This window comes from Varanus komodoensis, unplaced genomic scaffold (assembly GCF_004798865.1).
Source record: "Varanus komodoensis strain SLA01 unplaced genomic scaffold, ASM479886v1 scaffold8, whole genome shotgun sequence".
Taxonomy (NCBI): domain Eukaryota; kingdom Metazoa; phylum Chordata; class Lepidosauria; order Squamata; family Varanidae; genus Varanus; species Varanus komodoensis.
In genome coordinates this window covers 8445163-8468117 of record NW_025336481.1, presented here as the reverse complement: position 1 = coordinate 8468117, position 22955 = coordinate 8445163, and the positions used below count along the sequence as shown (strand labels likewise).

Genomic DNA, 22955 nt, shown 5'->3' with positions numbered 1-22955 from the left:
GGATCGGGACCCAAAGAAGGCTAGATCTTAAAGATGGGCCCGTAATAAAGAAATCCAGGGAAAGAACGACTGGGGTTGTTGCACGTTCCCTCCTTCCCGCCTTCCAACCAGTCTAAGACAATGGCCTTCTGACTAAAAGCTAGCTAGCTAGCTTGCTTGCTTGCTTGCTTGCTTGCTTGCTTGCTTGCTTGCTTGCTTGCTTGCTTTATTTATTTATTAAAAGCCTTTCTATCCTGTCCCTACAAAACGTCTTGGTTAGGTTAATGGAAACCAGAGTGAATTAAAAGTATGAATGAAGTGTTACTGCAGAAGAATATAGTTAGAAGACCGGCTATGAAGTATGAACCAAATATTCTAAACCAAATCCCCTCCTCTTTTCCAAAGGCGAAATACTCACATCCCCCTCTTGCCTCAGGGTGCCTGAGGTGCCTGGCACATTCAGCTGCCCTTTGTCCTCTTCAGCATGTGCTACCTTCTTTAGTTCACACCAGATACTGGGTTTGGTCATGGCGGATCTATTCATATTCTCATGAGGAGGTTCACTTTGCCTTCCTGTGGGGTCTGAAGCAGAGTGATTTTCAGCTAGGGACTGGCTTCTCTCTGGGTCTATTGGCTTTGGCATCCTAGCTGCAGAGACCAATTCCTCCTCCTCAGAAGAGTCAAAATCCATGCCCAAATCCATTCCCATTCTACTCTGCAGGACAAAGGGGCCCAATTTCCATAGCAGTGCAGACACAGAACAGCCTTTCCAGCTTTGCCCAGATTCCATCAGCCTTCCCCCTTTCTAAAGCCAACTTCACTGCTCTTCTACCAAGTTCAAATCTGTGAATCCTCAAAATTCAGGTTTGCTGAAGTTCTTCAAATTCCAGCTCAAAGCTCATTCCAGCTCCAGTCTGTATCTGATTGTAAGTTTTTTTTCCTTTTCACATATTTTTGTATGCATTTCTCTATGCATTTTTCCAAATGTACACAATTTTAAATATATACATTCTCCTCCCATGATGACAGCATATTTGTCCACATTTCTGTATTTTGAAATACATGCATTTTCTGTTGCAAATCAAATTGCAAGCTCAGAAATGCATGGTCTTTGGCTATAAATGGTTTTCCAAGTTCTGGAAGGAGTGAATTGGGTAAAATACTCATCAAAAATGAACTGAAATGTGTTTCTCATGCATCCCTGGTACCAAAAAGATGGCCTCGCCTAGTATTGCCTTCCAAATACACCACTAATTACAGCCATCAGCTTAATTTAACTTTATCCATATATTCAATTTCTCACGTTGCAACAGTATGAATCACTTGTCACATCTTGAAGGAATTCTCTATGAAATGGTTTTCCCATCCCTTAAATACACTTCTTGCACAAAGCTCACCAGTTCTGAAAATGGCACGGATTCCAGGGGAGACTGTTCATGTGCAGTTCTGCAACATTTGCTTCTCAACATGAGCTGCAAATATCTTAAGCTTTAGTGTGGAGCTTCATGTTTAGGCAAACACATTGGGAAGTGTGGTGAAGTCCTCTTTCACCCAGTTAAGGAAGCCCAACCAAAGGCACCATGCAAAATTGCAACCTCTTTTTTTTTATCAAGGCCTGTTCACCTTGCACTTCTGGCCGTAGGAGATGGTTCTCAAAAAGCAGCCAATTCATATGCAAATAACTTTGTCATTATTTGCAACAAAGACTTACTTGACAAGAGTGATTTTCTAAGACTTGGGGAAGATCCATTCTTTCTTCATTTAACTATTTCTGTCCAGCCTTTCAACTAAAGAGGCTCTCAGGGCTGCAAACTGGAAAAAAGGGACTAGCAATAAAAAAACATAACTATTTGAAAACAGCAACATTACGCATTACTCCTTGGTGGAATCTCCACAGCACCTGTTAAGGGAGGTTTGTAGCACAAAACGGAGGAATACATTTTTCAGCCTTGAGACCTTCTTCCTTGTGAGCAGATGGGAAGAAACTTGGTCTCTGATTTGCTACTTGGAAGTGGTACTGGGTCATTTCCTTCTTCTTGCTTCTGGGTAGACAGGCAGAAGTCTTCTTCTGCCCACTTCTGAATAAGTTCATCAAGGCAATAGTCAGCCTTGGCTCAACCCACTCTTCCCGTGAGCCCAGATGGAATGTCATCCCTGAGACCTTTCCTATTTTTCATTTCTCATTCCTTCTGTTAAAGTTGTGTCTGCCTGAACAGTCATGATTGGATACATTTCTAGGAATCAGCAAATGGTGAGCCTGTTGGACTTCCAAAAGGATTCCATAATGGACAGATAAAAGATCCGTCTTCATCTCATGGCTGCCCTCCTCACTTCAGATGTGGGGAATCCCTTTGCATCACTAGAAAGGCACAAACTAATTTTAGTTTGGGATTTTAGGGCTGATATAAACTAGTGCTTTCGATACTTGAAAAGGCAAGAATCACTGGAGAAGGCAATCATGCAGGTTAGCAGAAGATAAAAGGGAAGACCAAATCTGAGATGGGTTGTGCTCTTAAAGGATTCCACAGCCTTGAAATTAGAAGAACTGAATGGACCTGCCATGCACAGGATATTTTGGAGGGCTTTCATTCATAGGGTCACCCTAGGTTGAGGGTGACTTGATGGCACATGGCAACAACAACACAATCTAGAACACTGAGAGCCAGCCATGGGTAATGTCAATGAGTTGTACCAGCAGTGTGGCCAAACCTTTTATTTGCAGTTTTCCTTAAGGCTGCGGGAAGAGAGCAAAAGGGAAATAGAGTGGGGAAGGGTAAAGATTCATAAGTTGTGTTGGAGGTGAATCCTGGCTCTAAAACTGTTGAAGATTTCTGTCTTAAAAGATGGCACGAGCCATCATGATATTGGAAACAAATTCATCTGAAGTGAACTCATCAACATTTTGCAAAAGCTAGATTAAACAGGGAGTTGGGCATTCCCTTTCTCATATATAACTGATGTTTATTTCATTTATTTGTACTTTGATCTGTGTGGCATTTTTAAATGAGCAAAGTGAGGTATGGTCTTAATCCTATCCCCTCTTGGCTAATCACATTTTCAAAAAACACCAAACAAAAGAGGCAATATTTAATTTACCAAAGAGACCAAAGGCAACAACAACAAAAATCCATTTGGATTACACCATCAAATCTCATTTAGAAATTATTCAAAGACTCTCTTCCCTAAATACAAGCGTAATATTGAAGCTGTTTGTAATTACTACCTTTATGAAATGCTTCAGTAACTGAATGGCATTTACAATTGAGTGATAAAGGATTTGATAAAGTAGCATTTAAATATTCCTTTTACCCCAAAAAGAGTCTATTGAGCAGTGCAGAAACAGCTGGAGACGGAGTAATTTTCACGATGGGATTATACTCCATTTGCGCTAGCTGAGCTATTTTAAACCCATATGTGTCATACGTTAATATAGTTGGTTGAAAGCTAACACTTAGGATTCATTTTAGAGCAATTCTCTTCCCCTGCCATTGCTTCTTCCCCTGACACAACTGCCAGACTCTCTGTTGTACTTCAGTGCTTGGAATAACCTCTCAGTTCTATGGCAGGAGTCGCAGTGCACGGCAAAAGGGAATACGCCGAGCCTTGATTCTGCTTGAAACAGGTTTCCTTAGGTAGGATCCCAGCCCCCATTCACACCATCCTTTGTGTCTTTGTCTGTATGATCAAGCAAGTGTGTGTGTGACAGAAAGAGAGAGAGAGAGAGATCCAACGTTGATATTTTTTAGGAGCTTAGTCTCCATAACCACAGCCATCAGTAGCAGTAAAGGACAAAGTTAGGAGATGAGTCCGTAAATACAAGAAACATGGGCCAGTTTCAGACAATGCACTGCAGCTCATAACGGGTTATTTAAGGCATGACAAGCCATGGTGCCTGCCGGCATCAGATGCGTATCCAGCCCCTGCTTGGTGGTTGTCGCGACCCTGGTGAATGTAGAATATGTGAGGGTTAAACTGCCTTAAATAACAATGCTTGTGGTGCAGGGGTTAAGAGCACGGGACTGGGACTCAGACAATCTGGGTTCTAGTCCCCACTCAGCCATGGAGCCCACTGGGTGACTCTGGGCATGTCACAGACTCTCAGCCCAACCTACCTCACAGGGTTGTTGTCATTGTGGGGATAAGATGGAGGAGGAGAATGATGTAAGCTGTCTTGAGCCCTTTGTAGGGAAAAGGCAGGATATAAATCGGATATAAATCGGAAATGTTCACAGAGTTTACATCAAAATGTGTGCTGCTGTCAATTTGGAAAGTGTAGTTCTCTGCTCGGGGGTTGTTTTGTCATGTGAAACTGCCAAGCATGGGTTAAACAACTGAGCCATAACCCATAGTCTGTTTTAGTGTAAAATAGCCTACCATAACCTGTCCTGTAATTGGGGTTTTATTGTTAGTTGATTTTATAAGACTCTGTTTTATTTTTTACATTTTATATTGTTAAACCATCCTGAGACTTCAGTAACGGGACAGTCTAGAAAAGTTTTAAATAAAATGTCGTGTGAACAGTCACGTTTGGAATTTCAAGAACACCTTACCATTTTGTACTTCAGTGTATCAATCAAAACGCAAACAAACATCAAATAAAATCAAGGCCAATATAAATGTTAAAAGGCCATGCTGAGCCAGACTGTGGGTCCCTCTACCCTGTCGCTGTTACATACCATCAAGTGTTCTCCCACTTATTGCAACTCTATGAATGAAAGCCCTCCAGAATTTGATCTCCTTGACAGCCCTGCTCAGCATTGGTAAAGTTCAGGTTGTGGCTTCCTTTAAGGAGTCAACCCATCTCCTAGTTGGTCTTCCTCCTCTTCGTCTCACTTTGGCTTTCCCTGTCATGATTGTCTTCTCCAGTGAGGTTTCCCTTCCCATGATGCACCTGAAGTACCAACAGCTTCGGTTTGGCACTTTTGGTGCCAGGGAATTTCTGACTTGACTTGATCTAGGACCCATATCAAATCAAATCAATTTGGTCTTTCTGTTCAACCAAGGTATTCACAGAGCTCTCCTCCAGCACCATGGTTCAAACCCATCCATTTTCTTCCCGTCAGCTTTCACACCCTTACACAGAGATCAGAAATACAATTGTCTGAATGCTCTTGGCCTTGGTCTCCAGTGAAACATGTGATGATCTTTTCCCATTCTTTCATTGCTGCCCTTCCAATCCTCAGTTTTCTAGTTTCTTGGCTGTAGGCTCTGTGTGAATAGATGACTGAGCCAAAGTAGGCAAGATCTTTCACAATTTTCAATTCTTTCTAGTTGACAGTAAAGTCCTATAACTCCTCTGTAGTCATGATTTTTGTTTGCTTAATATTCTGTTTTTGCACTTTCTTCCTTGACTTCTTTGACCATCTATGTTGTTTGCAGAAACTTCTAGGTTGTGAAGGCAACCACCAAATCTCACCTACTGTATGTCCCCAGTTTCAAATACTCAGAAGTACAAGCGAGGCCTGTATTTATTGTTAACTACACGTTGGATTCTTTAATTGAAACTGGACACATACAGTTTTGTTGATACCTCTCCTGGATCCCAGATGGAGGAATTTCAGGAATGGTGGAAATGAGTAAGCATGGACTTTCTTTCACCTCCTGCCCTGAGCCTTTCCCATCTTAGCTGTAGTGTTCTAGCAGCCATCTCATCCTTTTTGGATCAGTGGGCATTTTTGAAATTTTGAGAAATTGTTGTGAGTATCCTCACAAAATGACTGCCATGAGGAGCTTGCCTGTTCCTAAAATGGCTACCATGGTTGCCTTGGCCAATCACAAAGCACACATTTCCCAGAAGGAGCTCATCCAGGTACCTAAGTATATGGTGGAGGTGGGACTCTGAGCTTCAACACAAAATCCACTCTTTCGAAAATATATATGGATTGTGCCGGAAGGCAGCGCTTCACTCAGTTGCATAACTCCTAGTTTAATTTTTAAATGGAGAAGAAATAAAAGCATTTTATGGGTATTATAGTGAGGGCAAGGGGAAACTCTGGAGAAGAAAATGGTAACATTTGGTACGTGGTACATGTCCTGTTTCATTGAACACGTATAGTCGTGCTGATAGCTCTCCTAGATCCCAGATGGAGGAATGGTGACATTTTCTTCTTCCTTTGGAAATATCCCAGTATCCCGAGTTTCAACTCATGGCATTTATCCTCCCATCCCAATCCTTCACTTCTAATAATACTTGCTCATCCCCTAACAGTTTATAACTTGACAATTTCCTTCTATTCTCTCCCTTGTTCTCATTCTTTTTCTCTTCATCTTCTTCTTTTCCTGAACAGACGTCTCCACACTATGAATGTCCTAGAAGCCCAAAGATCCTTGCTCAGGTGATTCCTTCTTTAGTTTTACTTTTCTTTTTCCTGCATACGTCTGCATACCTAGGGAATTCCCAAACTATGCAGAAATCACTATGTTATTTTTGGGTAGCCACATTTTCCTTCTAAACTGATAGCCACTCAACTACCTACATTTGCTTTTAAAAGGAATACTACTGGTTTGTGAATACTCAGGTTCCATTTAACAAATAGAATTGAGAGCTGTTCATAGCTTTTCCTCTATAAAAATCCCTATTTTAAAAACCTATTTAAGTTAATGGCCATTATCTGTGTGTTGCATTGAATAATAGTCTCCCCGATCTGTTTTGAATCCACAATATACAGCATGGCTATAAATGCATGGAGAAAAAGAGGGACACTAATCCACAGAAGGAGATTTTCTGCTAGGTCTTTATTTGTTTATTTAAAACATTTTTATCCCATCTTTGCAAGAACACCTTAGGATGGCTTACAAAGGTTAAAATAGTAATATAATAATACAGTAAAACAATAATTAAAACATTAGGTAATAAACACAACATGAAACAACCACTTTCAAAAACTAAAGAAAAAGAGGAAAGGAAGAGAAAAGAAAGAAAATGAGGCTGTGATCAGATCTTAAAATATCTAAAATCCTTAATTGTTAAAATGATGGCTAAATAAAATATATAAAATATATATGGGACCTGTTAACCCTGACTTAATCCACCTTTGAAGTGATTCAGAAAAGGCATGTGGTATAGACTTCAGTGGATTGTACCATTTGAAAATGCAACGAACTGCACTAGAGAGAGGAATGGAAGGAAAGGAGGCCCCTTCCATTAGCTTCCTTTCCTAAGCTCCTTTTGGCTCTTCTAGAACTGCTTCCATCCAAGGTGATCACCATTAAACTCCAAAAACAAGCACCTGGTTTTGCTGCTTATCTCTTCCCTCACTATTCCTTTCCCCTTTTGTCACCCTTTTTTTAGAACTGAACTGACCTTATCTAACTGCTCTGGCAGCCTTTTCAGCCAATGCATACAAGAAAAAGGAGGAAATACATTCACTGAATATATTGTTTGGGAAAATGTATGTTTGAATGCTTTCCTATCGCAAATGCATTGTTGCATGGGGGAAATTTCCATTTTGGCAGAAATGGATTCTGCACTCTGCCCTCCCTTTGTACAGGTTTCCCTGTTCAGATATATCATATTTGATGTGATAGAGCATCCGTATATACAATCCTACATCTGTGTTAAAAAGTACAATTGATTTTTTTGTCCTGAATGTTTAAACTGTTTCTACTTTTCTATATTTCTGCCAAGCAATTTTATCCACAGCCCTAAAAGGTGAATGCAAACGGAATCCACTCTGACTAGGAAACTAAGCTGGGATTACTGTGAAATAGGTTCTGGCTGAGTTCAATGAGTTATTTCCTGTGTTGTGCTTCAGACTGTATTTCTGCCTTATACTCAGTTTAATTGAGTAGGTTAATTGTCCATGGCCAGGCTTCTCATCGCAGCCATCCTGCAGCAGTCCCCACGAGTTTCTCAAATAGCCCAACACACCACGGCTCAAGAAGTTTCCTTACCCTTGGTTCAGATGGTGGTAGCAAATTTCCTAAATCAACTGCTTGGTTATAGATTGAAGGGACCAAGATACCAGAACAGAAGTTTAGCATCTTCAAGCAGCCCAATTTGTCCAGTGGAATCCCATGCATACTGAGAAATAGGTTCCCCTGGGTTCAGCAAGGCTTACGTCTTGGTAAACATATTTAGGACTGAAGCTGTGATTTCTGAAATACTGAACACGCTTCCCAAAAGGACAGTTTCATTGGCAATTTTGATTTTGTTCCCACTATTCAGATTTTTTTTAAAAAAATAAACTTTTAACTATTCTAAGTAAAAATGGGCAAATTAAATTTCAAGCTGTTTGTCATGGGAGGGAAAATGTTCCAAAGTCTCTTTTCTTGGACTGGAAGGCATTCCATCTTTTGTTTAGCTGCATGATTTAACAACAACAAAAATGCATAAAAAAAGAAAAGTTGATGCTACTGTTCATTGGATTCATTTACAATATGCCATTCTTTTCTCCAAAGAATAATCTCCCAATGTAGTCATATTCCACAATCCCCTTTAACACGGCGATTTATCATGTCCTCTGAACATACATCATTAAAATGATCATATGCATTTACAGATCTAGCAGGGCTGGTGTGGAAAATTCACTTCATGATGACATTTTAGTGCCCTGTTTTGTAAGACACTGTTTGGCCATGATTTAGTACAGGCATACATCACTTATAAGGAAGTGTCACGTTTGATGTCCTTATTTATTTCCCTTTCATTGCTGATTGGTATAATTTATATGAATGCTTTAAACCCCCTACTGTGCCTTGGCTACTTAAAATGCACATCTAATTACAAACCTTTTCTTCCTTGCTGCGTATATAGAAAGAAAAGGGTTTTTTCTTTCTCCTTTTCCTTTCAAGGTTGCCAGGTTTTTTTACTGATGCCTGCTCTTCTGCAGATGGATTTTTAGATCATGATCATGCTCATCTCCAAGGCAGTGAAAACAACCATCCACCACTTTCTGTAGATCATGTGCTGTGAAAGGCAGCAGAGTAAGGAAGGCCACTTTCTCTGGTCAGTTGGCAATTGAACTGGGAGCATCCATTTCTGCCTTCCTGAACTGGCTTTGGTGGAGTGGGGGCTATGCCAAATACTGCAGCTATTTCATTAAAAATAAAAAATTCTGCAAAGTACCACATTTGGGGAGTCAGAGAACTGTGATGTGATCTTTGCAAACAAGCAACTTCAGAATTCCACCCAAAGCAAGGTTCAATTTGGATGCCAGGAAGTACTTCCTGGCAGTTAGGACCCCGAGGGTATGGAATGGTCTTCTACGGGAGGTGCTTGAGGCCCCATCGGTGAGGGTGTTCAGGGATAGAATGGACATGCACATGGTAGGCATGCCATGAGCAGAGCCGGCTGGAGCCGGGGGTCAGACTAGATGGCCCACAAGACCCCTTCTGACTCGCTCAGTTTCTATGTTTCCATGATCCTATGTTTCTATGAATCACCAAGAAGAGGAAATGCCCCACCAGAAAAAGGAAGTAGAAGAAGATGCTGATCTGAGTAGCATTGGCATAACTGATGTAAATGCTGATTTATGTGTGGAGAGGCAAATTCAGTAATTCTAATAAAGTAAAATGTAGCACATCTCCCCATAGATTGAACTGGGTGACCTGACTGCCTGGCTTAATCTGCTCGCCAGGTACAAATGGTTGATAGACAAGTTCAAGGCCCAGCTCTTCCTCATTATGGCTCTTTATCTCGTCCTGGGCAAACAGGTTTCTTCAAAAGGACAAAGGACAGTCCTTCAAAAAGAGGACTGTCCTCTGTCAAAAAGGACACAGGACCCCCTAACAGAATTGATTGATGACACCACCCTAGACAGCTGCTTCCTTGGTGGTTGGCCATCTGCAAAAGCACAGGTGAAGAGGAGGGGAAGAAGCTGGGGTACCCATAGGAATCCTCCTCTCCTCCCTGCTCCCAGCATGCCCATTTTCCCCAGGATGCATCTGTGCTCTCAGAGAGGCAGCAAGCATTGTTCTTTCCATGTCAGCTTCTAGGAGGGTGGGAAGAGCCAAGGACTTGGCTTCCTCACTGATTGCACTCTATAAGTAAATAAAATCATATTTTCTCAGTTTCCCCACAATTTTTCTTTAAAGAGGTATTAACAATTCCAATTATATAAACAGCAGGCTCCGTTTTCTGAGTGCTGCTCCTGATGTATCAGAAGAGGAAGTATCAGCATAAAGTTTTGGAGAAATACAAAAAATTGACACAGAATACTGATTGACGGTTGGGGAAAGGAACAGGAAAATGGGGAAGGGAAAGTAATTGCAGTCCTCATTTGCTTTTCATTGATATTTCTTTTTCTTTCTGATTTCTTGTAGCATATATTGAACAAGATGTATCTGACATTGTTATGAAACCTAGATTGCCGGAGCAACAGCCAAAAATAGTTACTTCAGGGCAAATTGGAAAGTACAAAAGGGGAATGTATGGCTGGCTGTGTGACCCAGATGTGGCAACAGGATAGTATTTACAAGGTCCGAGACGAGATTGCTAGAGTTAGAAATTCAGTTTCCCAGGCAAGGTTTCCATGGTTGAACCAGGCATCAGTGTTCATGGCAATGAGCAGATTAGTTCTCCCTGGGAGAGGATGAAAATGTTTTGCTTTACCAGCATTGGCTTTCTGACAGAGAACCCCACAGCATATGTGCTCAGCAGAGCTGAGTCTAAACTGGGATGTTTAAAAATGCACCAGAGATTATTGCCTGTCCATACCATGCTGAAAAAAGTTTCAGAACTAAATAAAAGCACGATTCAAGTGACATTTTTGGTTTCATTTGTAAAAAGGCAATGGTAAACGTGCTTCCAGGCAAGCTGCCTTGGTTTATACACTTTTGGAACTGATGCACTGCCTAAGAGGTTCATCCTAGCATTTTAAATTGTTCAGCTAAGCAGTGTTAATTTTGGTTTATTATTCCACATTTATCCACAAAGGAAGCACTATTATATTTCTGATACCGAACAGAATGCTGCCTTTTAAAAGGACAAAAGTTTTAAGTGGGCTGTGATATTGCATTCACCTATAATTTTCTTATAGTCCAAACAATGAAGAGAAAATGTTTATTTAATTATTTGAATAGTTCACGACAATTAATAAAAAGCACACACCATGGATACAATAAAAACAGCATAACATTTCAGTGCATCAAATTTAAAATCATGTGAGCAGCTACAAGCATTTCAATACAAGTAAAAGGTAAAAGGTAAAGGTTTCCCCTTGACGTTACTTCCAGTCATGCCTGACTCTAGGGGGCGGTGCTCATCTCCTTTTCCTGGCCAAGGGAGCCAGCGCTTGTCCGCAGACCGTCTCCGTGGCCATGGGGCTGGCATGACTAAACACCGAAGTGCACGGAACGCTGTTACCTGCCCACCGAAGTGGTACCTTTTTATCTCCTTGCATTTGCATGCTTTCGAACTGCAAGGTTGGCAGGAGCTGGGACAGAGCAACGGGAACTCACTCCGTTGTGCAGATTCGAACCGGCGACCTTTCGATGAACCAGCCCAGCAGCACAGCAGTTTAAACCACTGTGCCACCTGCAGTCCCTTTCAATACAAGTAGATCAATATAAATGCCTTGGATATACCATTGAATGCCTTGGAGGAAAGGGCTGTCTTAACCTGAAGTCAGAGCTGATGCCAGTTGGGACACAGGAGGGAGAGCTTTCCATAATTGGAGAGAGGGCACTATTGAGAAGTTTCTCCCCTTTTTGTCACCTTTTAAGCTTCCCTGAAGGTAGAACTTGGAGAAAGTTTTCCAATATCGATCTGGATAGTTTCAGATAGGGAGTGGAGCTCCATCAGGTACAGTGCTCCCAGGCTGTTTTTGTAAAAGGAAAGACCTAGAAGAAAGTGAAACCCCACACCCACAACCGGAAACAGTTCCACCCACCCCCTCCTCATGGATCAGACCACACAAATGTCCCATAAACAATGGGTGGGGTTGCACAACATGAAAAGTCATGGTGGCTTCTTACAGCGGATGGTCTTTTGTGTCATCTGAACCAGTTGTGGTATTTCAGCATGGTACCATGGCTTTTGGAAACCAAGATAAGGAAAATGTTCTACAGTTTCCATGCTGGTTGTCTGACCCGGCATCATGGTTTCCACTGTCTGGCTATACAGCTATCACAAAGTCCCCTGGAAAGAACGGCAGTTGCAGGAGCTGCTCCGGCCATCCAGCATGGGATTGAATTTCAGACATAGTGGCTGTTGGGATACATGCCAACAATGGGAGGACGGACTGAGGAGGGTGGAAACCATGCTAGCCTAGGAACGATTTGATCATCTGTCAGGCCTTTCTTTGTATGGCTGCACCTGATGCGAAAGAAGGTTGTTTGCACAGTGCTTCCCAGGAATGGAGGCCCACGCAAATGTTGTACGAGCAGCATCCCTCTTTGTTCGTGCTGCCACACTCGATGAGGAGGAAGATCGTTGACTGCACAGCCCTCGTTCCACAAGAGTTCACAGACGTCTGCTCAGCTCGCTTTCCAAGACAGGGCCAAGCACAAGAGGAAAACTGCAAATGTTGGAGGGACAGATCTAGCATCCATAGATCTGAAATACTATTTTATTTTTTAATCCGGAATGCTTTTAATCTCAGAAGTCTTAGGAAATCAAATTTCCTGAGTGCCTTATTTCTATACCACTGGGGTGTGCAAAAGCAGAGGGTTTCTTGTAATGTTTTACTGAATAATGTGTTTATTATTTCTGCCTGCAGAAAAAAGGAGGGTGCCTCATTTTCTGAAACAGAGTCACTCACATCGTAAAAGTCATTGTCATTCTATCATGTTAATAGAATAATGGTTCTGTATAATGCTGGGAATATTACTCTGTAGTTCATTTTGAAGATAATACCATGAAAAGACTGGCACATTTATAGCCCAAAATGATGGTTGGATTTGGGCGAAATATGTTTATCATGGCTTTAAAATGAAAAAAAGAAAAGATGAACACAGCTGTTTTATTAGAAAGAAAGAAAGAAAGACAGACAGACAGACAGACAGACAGACAGCGACAGACAGACAGACAGACAGACAGACAGACAGACAGAGTCCAGGCTTCAGCTACCCACACAACAAAGTTGACTTCTGATGCCATGGTAACACCAAGATATGTGAGAACCCACAGAGCCAGTGTGGTGTAGTGGTTAAGAGCATGGGACTGGGACTCAGACGATCTGGGTTCTAGTCCCCGCTCAGCCATGGAGCCAACTGAGTGACTTTGGGCCAGTCACGGACTCTCAGCCCAACCTACCCCACAGGATTGTTGTTGTGGGGATAAGATGGAGGAAGAGATGTAAGCTGCCTTGAGCCCTTTGTAGGAAAAAGGCAGGATATAAATTGAAAAATAAAATAAATAAATAAATAAATAAAAATATAAGGCCTTTTGCCATACATAAATGGATCTATAGCCAAGTCCATGAGCAGGTGAGGGCACAACATCATCAGAGGCATTAGAGAGGCCAGCGGGATCCCAATGCCCCCTTCTTTCATCACTTCCACCCTTGGCCAGTGTCTGCTTTAGTATTCCTGGACTTCCAGCCTTGGTGGAGCCAGAGCAAAACAGCTGAGAGTTCTTCCTCTGATAAACCATCATGCTGGTCCTGGGAATAAGTAAGGCATGTCCAGCCTTAGTCTAACTTAACATAGACTAGGCAAGATAAATATTAGGTACAACGCAAGGTACCTAGATCCATTTGCATCTAGACTCCTACTTCAGCAGCAAGAGTACCTTGTATCTGTACCCTTATGTATATTCACAAACCTAACTGATTGTAAGTTCAGTGAAGAACCTTTGTATGCAGACAGGATGCCCTGTTTTGCATGTCACACCAAGCCATGGTTCTGCTCTTTCCAGGGCACTTTGTGGTGGTGGAAACCATGGTGCCTGGTTCAGATCCCTGGAGAAACAATGGTGAAACATAGAACAGATCATTGTTCCTTATCACGGCTGCTAAAAACCAAGCATACCCTGTTGAAATACCATGACAAGCGTCAGGCAATACAACGGACCATCCTATGCCAGAATCCACAGTGCTTTGTTGCGGCATGCAAGCTCCCACAAGGTATGCACCATCCTCTCTTGGGGCCAAAGCAGACGTGGGTTTGAATTTGTGTCTAGCAGTGACATCTATCATGATTACTATTATTGTTACTGCTGTTCTAAAACAGGATCAGCAGCCTTGCTCTAAAGGTGGGATGCCTGCATAGCCCAGCTGCTGAGGAGCATGGGCAGCAGAAAGCCTCATGCCCATCTTGCCTGAGAGGCTCTGTGTACAGCTGCTTTGCCACCACGTGAATGAAGAGCTGGACCATTGGCCCAGTTCAGCATGGCTTCTATGTTCTTGTGACCAGAGTGTGGGGAGAAGGGGCTCCTACCTTCTGGATTGGGAGTCCTGGTTCTACTCTAGCACGGAAAAGAAAAGAAGATACAGTCGCTAGACCCACATACAGTGCAATGTCTCTATGGCCCTTTGTCTCTGCTAATTCTAAAAGTTGCACAGTTCTTAAAAAGATGTACTATTGGGTCTGCTGCTCTTTCATTCCCCTACTGTCAGCTTGTAAAGGGCAGAGGCCAAAAAATCAGAAGCAGCTGAGTCTGTGAGCCTTTATGGGGAGGTCATCTGTAATGTGTCTCCATATGCCAGTGCTGAATTTAGAACTGGGAACATGGTCACTGCCATGGGGGTGAGGTGGGCGTGGAGAATTGAGCTTTTGTGTGTCTAACTAAATGTTATATCCACGAGATCAGAGCATCAGTGGGACAGTTGGCATGTGGGTAATTGGCAATTCTTTAAAAGAAAAAGCAGTTCAGAATCTTTGAAAGGGGATCTGAAATAAATAGAAGAATGTTCTACCCTGCTGACTTTTGCAGTGGAAACTGACACTGCTCAAAAAGGCAAGATATTTAAAACCAAGAGATTTGTGAATGCGCTAAAATTTGTTCATGGTTTAACTCCGGCATTGTAGCATTCCCCAAGCCTTCTGCAAGCAGGTGCTTGACAGACGTGTTAGGCTACAGGTTTCATCCCCCCAATTAAGCATGACATGTCCTTGCAAGGATGTGTGTTGAGTCCAGCACACCTGAAAGGCGCCAGCTTGGGGAAGGCTGGTTAATTCTTTCCAGGCAAGACACCAATTCTCCAATCAAATGTCATAGAGTAGACCCATATATCTGGCAGAGTGATGTGCTGCACTTTTACCTGGGCTGGATGTAGGATTAAAACTGCCCCTCTGGACCAAACCAGAGTCCCTCTAGTCAAGCGTTTAACTTCCAAGAGCAACTGATTGGATGCTTCCGCGTGCTGGAAAGTTGGATGCACATCACTAGCAGCAGAATCAGTGCCAGTCATGCCATCTCTGGCCAGCAAGGCAAGTAGCCACTGGTGGCCCCCATATCCGGGGGGGGGGGGTGTTTGCACACATTCAGCAGTAATATATAGTAACATTTTTGCAAATATCCCAATCCTTCTGGATTTACATGCAAATTTCATTGGGGTAAAAGAGAGAATGAGAAAGGGGGAGGGAGAGGAGGGGCGCGAGTGCAAAAATACACATTCCCTCCCTCATAGGATAACTTTTAGGAGGATTAGTGCATTTAACCTGTATTTTACTTTTGGAAACAAAATGGTATGTTTTGATTAGGTAATGCACATTTGCTCATGTGCACATTGTCTAACGCAGGCTACTTAATTTATGCACGTGCACATCTCTCCAACAGTGAAAAAAGTAAATCCCTACCAAGCCTACATTGCACAGTTTAGCCCAATAGAAGGTAGGGAAAGCATATTTTTGATCTCTGGATCTTTTTCCAATGCATGCAATTCTAGTAAGTATTTTTCAAGACTCCTGAGCATCTGCAGAACACAGATGGCACAGATTTAAGAAAGTTTACTCTTGGGATGGGGGTTGGGCCACAAGGGACACTGGGACACATGCTGTGAGCAGGCAGGAGGACCAAGGGGGAAACAAACCATAGCAAAGAGAAATGTATCCAATTATCTGAGCAGAACAGCATGGGTCAGTAATGGATTAAATAATCCAGTGGAGTTTGCTTGCAGGCTGGCTTATCATGAAGTGCGAACTCATCTGTCATGGCACGATCCTATAATCCTAAAATTATTGGCACGATCCTCTCCTTGAAGTTTGGGCTGTTGGCAAGTGCCCCACAATGCTCAACACTGATGCTGGGCCTGAGGCTATAAATATGAAGACTCAGCCTTCTTCACCTATGCCCTCCCATCACCGTGGATTGCCAGCATCTCAGAGTACTCACAGATGTATCCTCAGAGCTCTACTTCCTCAAAACTTGAAGGTCCCATCTCCTGATCATAGTTATAGGTGTCAACCAACCTGGCTTCCATGCTGTGGCCTGATCTTTTAATGCTACCTAAACCATTGCACCTTAGAAGATGGCTCCAGCTGTCCCACAGTAGAACAGAGTGCCTCAAAAGATCATGTGTTAGATGTTTTCAGCTCAGACTTGGTGGCCATCTCCTAAGGAAGTTCTACCCGCATCAGGTAGATGAAATGACCTCTGAGGGACCCACCAGCTCTATGTTTCCCTAATACTCCTGCAGTTGTATTTTATTTTCTAAATGGAAACACTCCCAGCACATCCTTAAAGACAAGATGCTCCAACCCTTTGGTGCAATCAAGGATAACCTTTTAGAGATGAATATCCTTTCAGACACTGTTCCACTTCAGACTGTAGATGGAGGAATGCAGCCTGTGTGGGAGTGAGGAGAGAGGATTCGTGCAGGTAGAAACAGTAGCCCGGGAGGGTGAGGGCTCTGTGATAGGCACCAGATGAACTGCTACATAGGAAAAAGTATCCCTTTCTCTCAAGGAGGAAAGAAGCTGTGAGCTGGAACAGTGTGGAGAGCGTCATTTGGTAGTTCAGTCACTAGGAGGCACAGGGCCAAACTAAGTCTGGGTGGAACCGAGAGCTTCCAGGATCCCTTCTGTTTTGTTTAAGAGAAGCAGTGCAGTTCTAGCTGAGGAACTTAACTGGTGTGTCCTCTAAGTCTTGCAGGAGTGGAAGTGTGAAGTAGACAGATTTAGATGCAGAAGAAATCATGAGGCTGTCTTTTGTGAACTCACGCTGCAGAATCGCATTGCAATGCAGGGTACTTTCACTGTTTTATACATTCAGTCCATATCTTGTTCACAGCAGCTTCTTGTTCTGGTTGAGGCCCAGTTAAAAACATTTTGCTCAATTAATCATAGGAGGTCTTGGTGGATTATATCATTGGTTAAATCTGGATTGCCGAGCATGCATGCAAAAGCATGATTTCTCCAGCAAGAAGCATGCTTTTTTTGGTAGTAAGGAAGTACACCCATCCCATGTCCAGGCCTAAGCTTGGAGGAAGCATCTCCCTGTTGTGTGTGAGAGAACAGGGTCAGGGGGGTGCCTTATATCTTCACGTTGCCATCTGCAAGTTTCAGAAGCATTTCTGTGATCCAGAACATCAGCCAGCCAAAGAATCGGGGTTTTTTTTTAAAGTTTGCAGAGCATGGCTGCACCCTCAAGAGGAAGGAGGAACTATCTATCCAACAAAAGCGATACAGGGTGAGAGGACAAGGGCTTTTATAGCCTTTTGTTCTTCCCATTTGGTCATTTTTAAGTAGCTCTTCTGAGCCTCTTGAGCTGACATACCTGTCTGCGAAGTGGGGGCAGGAATGGAGAGACTCACAGACCAGGAAACCTGTCTCTCCCCTCCCCTCCTCTCCCTGTTTCCTTCCACTCTTCCAGGGTCATTGCAACCTTAGAAGAGAAGCTGCAAAAGGGTGTGGAAGTCCCCCTTCAGATTTTTGTTCCTTTGGAGGGCATAGCTGCCCCTATACTCCTAGTGGGGGGGGGGGCAAAATCTCCCTGTCCTATGGCCCCAAGACACCTTCCCAGGGACCACAGGGTTGTTCTGTCAATCGCCAGCTCTAATTGCCGGCTGTTTGGCCCCGGTGCTTCTAGCTGGCAAACGGAAGGAATGACCTGCTCACGCTTCTTTCTATGACTCTGAATGGGCTGCGAAGGAAGATGATGGATCAGTGCTTTTGTCTCTGGAGAGACTTTGCAACGGGGAGTGTGGGGGAAAGGAGAGATGGCTGCACGAGTCCTCTGAGGTAGCTCTGCTAGACGGTCTTCCAGCCCTCACTTACGCACTGCAGGGAAGCTCCAAAGTGCTGACCAGCCCTTTCTTTTCAAAACAACTCTCCAAATAGTCAGAAAGATGCATGGAGTCATAAAAAGGAGGATTAAACTCATATTAAAAACATCCATAATAAGAAAAAGGAACGATGCTTAGAAGCACTGCCTTTGGGAGGCAGTATCAGCGTTGACTTCATATCCAAGCAATTTCTTGGTTGCCTAAATGTTGGCAGAGGATCATTTCATGGACTCACGTCGGCCTTTTGTTCTCAGGAGATCGGAATGCAACTCCAAGGGCAGGTCTTTGCATGCAAGGGCAGGCATTCCATTACTAACAGCAATAGAAAAGCAAAGTCCTGCATGCGCCACGGGAGGTCCTTCTGCCACACTTGGAGATCTTCGCTCATGCAGGGTCAGGTAGTAATTTGGGGTAGGGTCCCCCAAGGTTCTGTTTTCAATGCCAACCCTAGAAAATGAATGAATGAACAAACAGCTCAGCATCTTCACTGATTTAAGATGTGATCTCATGTTTATGTATTAAATTATGCATGTATGCTTGAGTGGCATGTGTCAGGAATCATCACCAAGAGTCTCAGTATGCAGCAGAAGAGATTGGTAGGTCTAAATCAGGGACAACCAATCAGTATAATGCTCTAGAACACAGAATTAGGAACAAGACAGGTTAGAATATTTGGGCATGTTTTATAAAAGCATTCTGGTTCATGCATGAAGCCTGGACTAGACCTGCTATGAAGATCAGACCTTGCTGGGTGTACTCAGTCACACAGTTCCAGCATCCAGGGTGCCCTTGGCTATACTCTCCCGCTGATGTATACACTTCCAACAAAGGATACATTAGGAACTGTTATGGGGTTGGTTCAGTGTTTGGTTTTCTACTAACAAAGATTCATAAGAAAAAATAAATGCATAGTATGCTTCCTATAACAGCATGTCAACATATGTAATCATAGATGAGGAGGAGGAGGAGGATGGCTGAAGATTTTTATATATTTTTCTGTTCAAGTTGGATTCAGCTGTTCTGGAACATTGTCCTGGTAAACTTCTACATGGTTGGGCATTATCTCATTTCAAAATTAGAACCTCTGTTTATCTTATCCATGCAGATCAACTGTTCCATACCTGTTGCATGCTGAAGTTTTTGGACTACAACTCCCAGAGTTCTTGACCTCTAGCTACACTGGCTGGGCTAATGGGAGCTGAAGTCCAAAGCATTTGAAGGGTCTCCAGTTGGAGAAGGCTGGTACAGAGATTTATCTCATAGGTGATATTTTCTAGTTTCTCCCAAAAGTAGGGCTCAGTTCTTACTTGTCTCACTGGTGCTAAGCCTTCCTTTGTTAAAAAAAAATGAAAACATATAAAAATGACTTGAACACAAAACTTTCCTGTTAGTGGAAATTATGACTTGTAACTTTGAACAAAAAACCCACTTTATTCATTTATTTTCTTATTGAACTTAAGTATATACCTTCTTCTAGATATCCGCATGAAGCTAGTTGGTGTTTATTCCTCATGCCATGTTTTTTGCTCATTAACTTCCAGGCGAAAACTTTAAAATACATTTTTGACCTTCAGTAATACAGCTCCATGTTCTTCATTACTCAAATAATTATTTGACCTGTCTGATAGAGTTTTACAAACCAGCACTGTTTCTTTGCCTAGCACTCAGGTCACCTTGCCAATTAGTTTTCATAAGTTACCCAGAATCCATTCTGAATCTGCTTCTTTCTTGACATAGCTTCCCCTGATCCAATTTCTATTTTTTTAACTTATTTACACCTTGAAAAATCTTAATTATTTGTCATTAAGTACTTTTGAGTGTTCTTAACCTGGCATCTCCTAAAAAGAGATGCCAGGTTGCATTTATTGCATTTTGACAGAGATAGGTTAAAAATTCCTAGCAATTCTAGTGAAGCTAAAATAATTGCTCTCTTAAAATCCATGACAGACTGGCAACAAATTGGTTAAGTTTATGAAAAAGTCGAAGGTCAGAGGGGGAAGGAAAAAAAGCTTGGTGTAGGTGTGAAAGTTTCAAGGGGAGATAATTTATTTCCTAATAGGAGATCCAGGCAGACTTATATGAGGTCTAATTAGGTTTGGCCTGGGAGCTTCATAGGTGACAATGGAGAGACCAGGAAGGACAAGGTAAGAAAGAAGTGTGAGAAACACTTAGACTTTCCGCTTCACCCCTTTGTGCCAAAAGTGCAAAGGTTTAAACGAGCCTATGCCTGTGGCTCTTCATCCTTGAATCCCATGTGGATTCATCCTGACTCAAGACGAGGAGTAGAACAGGTTGGTCTGGACAACTCTGAGGCTAGGAAGACCTTCTATGGAATTAACAGATCCCTAGTTTGCTAGCAGTAATAGAATTGCTCCTCAGTTTTCTATAGTGAGAATTGCCATGTTGTGAGATATAATTAAATAATAAGGTAACGTTAACCAAATAAAATAATAGTATATATTCCACATCTTTTCAAAATTCTCCTCCAGTTTGATGGGGAAGAATGCTTTTTAAAAAATCAAAGAGAAAACAATGGAGAAATGCTTGTAGGTGCTTTGTCTGATCTTGGTTACAAAGCGGCCAAGGTTGTGTAGGGATGTCCTTACTTTGATTGTAGAACCCCCCAGGCCTGGAGCCTCTCCTGAGTTTTCTGCTTCAGTTAAAGCCCCTGGGATGACATTCTGGGGTAGGTCCTCCCTTTTGCCCTTTTCAGATCAGGAAGCAGGGCAGCCTGCAGTGCGATGCAGAAATGTGTAACTTTAGAAGAAAATGCATGGCGCTCTCAGCTATCTCTTAATGATAAGGTGAGCTCAAAACTACTGACAAAGAAATGCTCATGAAGTTCTGAAGTTTCCTGCACTGAGGCAGAGGAATGGAAGTCTTTTCCTTGGCTCAAGAAACTTTAAGAAAATGGAAGGTGAGTTTCAGCTCAGTGCAAATATCCCATGCATTCCTTTGGTGATGCTCTGACATGTGGGATATGTTTGCCCACCTTATTTCTCCTGCCTGCCTGTTTCTGGGAGAAATATAGATCTTTGTCTGAGAAATGTATTCACAAGTTCACACAATGGGCTATAAAGGGAATGTTTCTGCAGTTTTTACAGCTGACAGTTCATTGCCCTGTTCGTTCGTAGCATAGCCCAGGTGCTGTTCCACCATTCCACTCAAATTCCTGCTGACCAAAATTATGCCTCTCCAAGAAAACTGCTTGTTCCAAATCGAATCCTGGTATAAGCACTTTAGTAGCATTTCTCGTCGAAGTAACTGGCAAGGAAAAACCATGTTTGTTTCCAGACAATTCTTTCTGGCTGTTTCTGCCATTCTGAAGTGGGTGCATTTTTCTCTTTTTACAGTTAGAATTCCTCCACTCTCCTCCACCATTAGTACTTCAACAATTGCCATTTCTCAGCGCAAACACTTTCTCCTTTGTATTTATTACACATTTAGTGACAGATCTGAAATTCCTCAGGGTAACGGTTGATGCAATCTATCACAAAATACGGTGAGGTTCAGGGGGCAAAACTGCCAAATGTTGCCATTATTTTCTCTTTTCCCTTTCCCTGTGACCTTTTTGCTGCACCCCTTTTCCGGTTGCATCTTGCTTTTGTTGCTCTGAGGCAGAGATTTCTGCACTACACAAGACGACCTCCTTGTAGCATTCGGGGCGGATGATCTGTGACTGCTGTGGGATGTTGGACAGGCTTGCCAGTTCAGATTCACATACACACACAATCACACACATAACACATGCACATGTAATCCATCACATGTATCTGCCACCACCACTAACTGCATGATTGTGCTTGTTAAAATTCTGCTTCTCTGTTGCTGTTTTTTTTCTGTGCAGTTGTCCTGAAAGTATAAGCAGAGAACCAGTGTGGTGCAGGGGTTAAGAGCACGGGACTGGGACTCAGGCGATGTGGGTTCGAGTCCCCACTCAGCCATGGAGCCAACAGGGTGACTCTAGGCCAGTCACAGACTCTCGGCCCAGCCTACCTTACAGGGTTGTTGTTGTGGGGATAAGACTGAGAGCAGCAGAGGAGAATGATGTGAGCTGCCTTGAGTTCATTGTAAGAAAAAAAGTAGGATATAAATCCAATTAATTAATTACTTAATAGAGGTGTCTGCAAAAATGGGGGAGGCCCAAGGGAGTGACTGTTCAGTGATTTCCTGGCCTTCTACAGTTTTTCCCCCATTCTAAATGGCTGAAATACCATTCCTTTTTCTGGGAGAAGGAAGAGGTAGAGAGAAAAGGGGATGGCAAAAAGAGAAAGGAGTGTGGCAGGAAGAGGAAGGGGGCACTTGCTAACTGCCCAGTGATAGCATCATCCCTGATCACTGCCTGTATGCAACCCCAACAATTGATCCATGAGATAAGGTTGTCCACCCTGGTGTGTGTGTGTGTGTGTGTGTGTGTGCGTGCAATTCCCTCCCTTCATATGAAGGAGGTTGCCACTGCTGGAACAATGCCCCCTTGAGGAATGGTTGCAACAACTGGGATTGTGTAGCCTAGACAAAGATGAGCGAGTGGAGGCATGACAGAGGCATGCAGAATTGTGTATGGTGCAGAAACAGACTCATTCGTTCCCCTTTCACATAAAGCTAGAACCCAGGGACGTTCCATAAAGTTGACTGGTAGGAGATGCAGGACAGATGGAAGAAAGTCCTTCTTCACACAAGGCGTAGTCGACTATGGAATGCATTTCCATGAGACGCAGCATCGGTCGCTGAGCTGGGTGGCTTTAAAAGAGGACTGAACAAATCTTGGCAGTTCCAGGCTACCATTGGCTGCCTCCAGGATCAGCGCCAGTTCTGCCTATACTTGCCAGCTGGTGAGGAGCATGGGTTGGGAGTGACTGTTGCACCCAT

The 22955-nt window shown here is 42.9% G+C and overlaps 1 protein-coding gene across 1 annotated transcript in view; it reads left to right on the top strand.

Moving 5' to 3' along the window:
- Positions 1–22955, top strand: part of CDH4 (cadherin 4) — an 859900-nt gene that overhangs the window by 639104 nt on the left and 197841 nt on the right. The window lies entirely within an intron of this gene.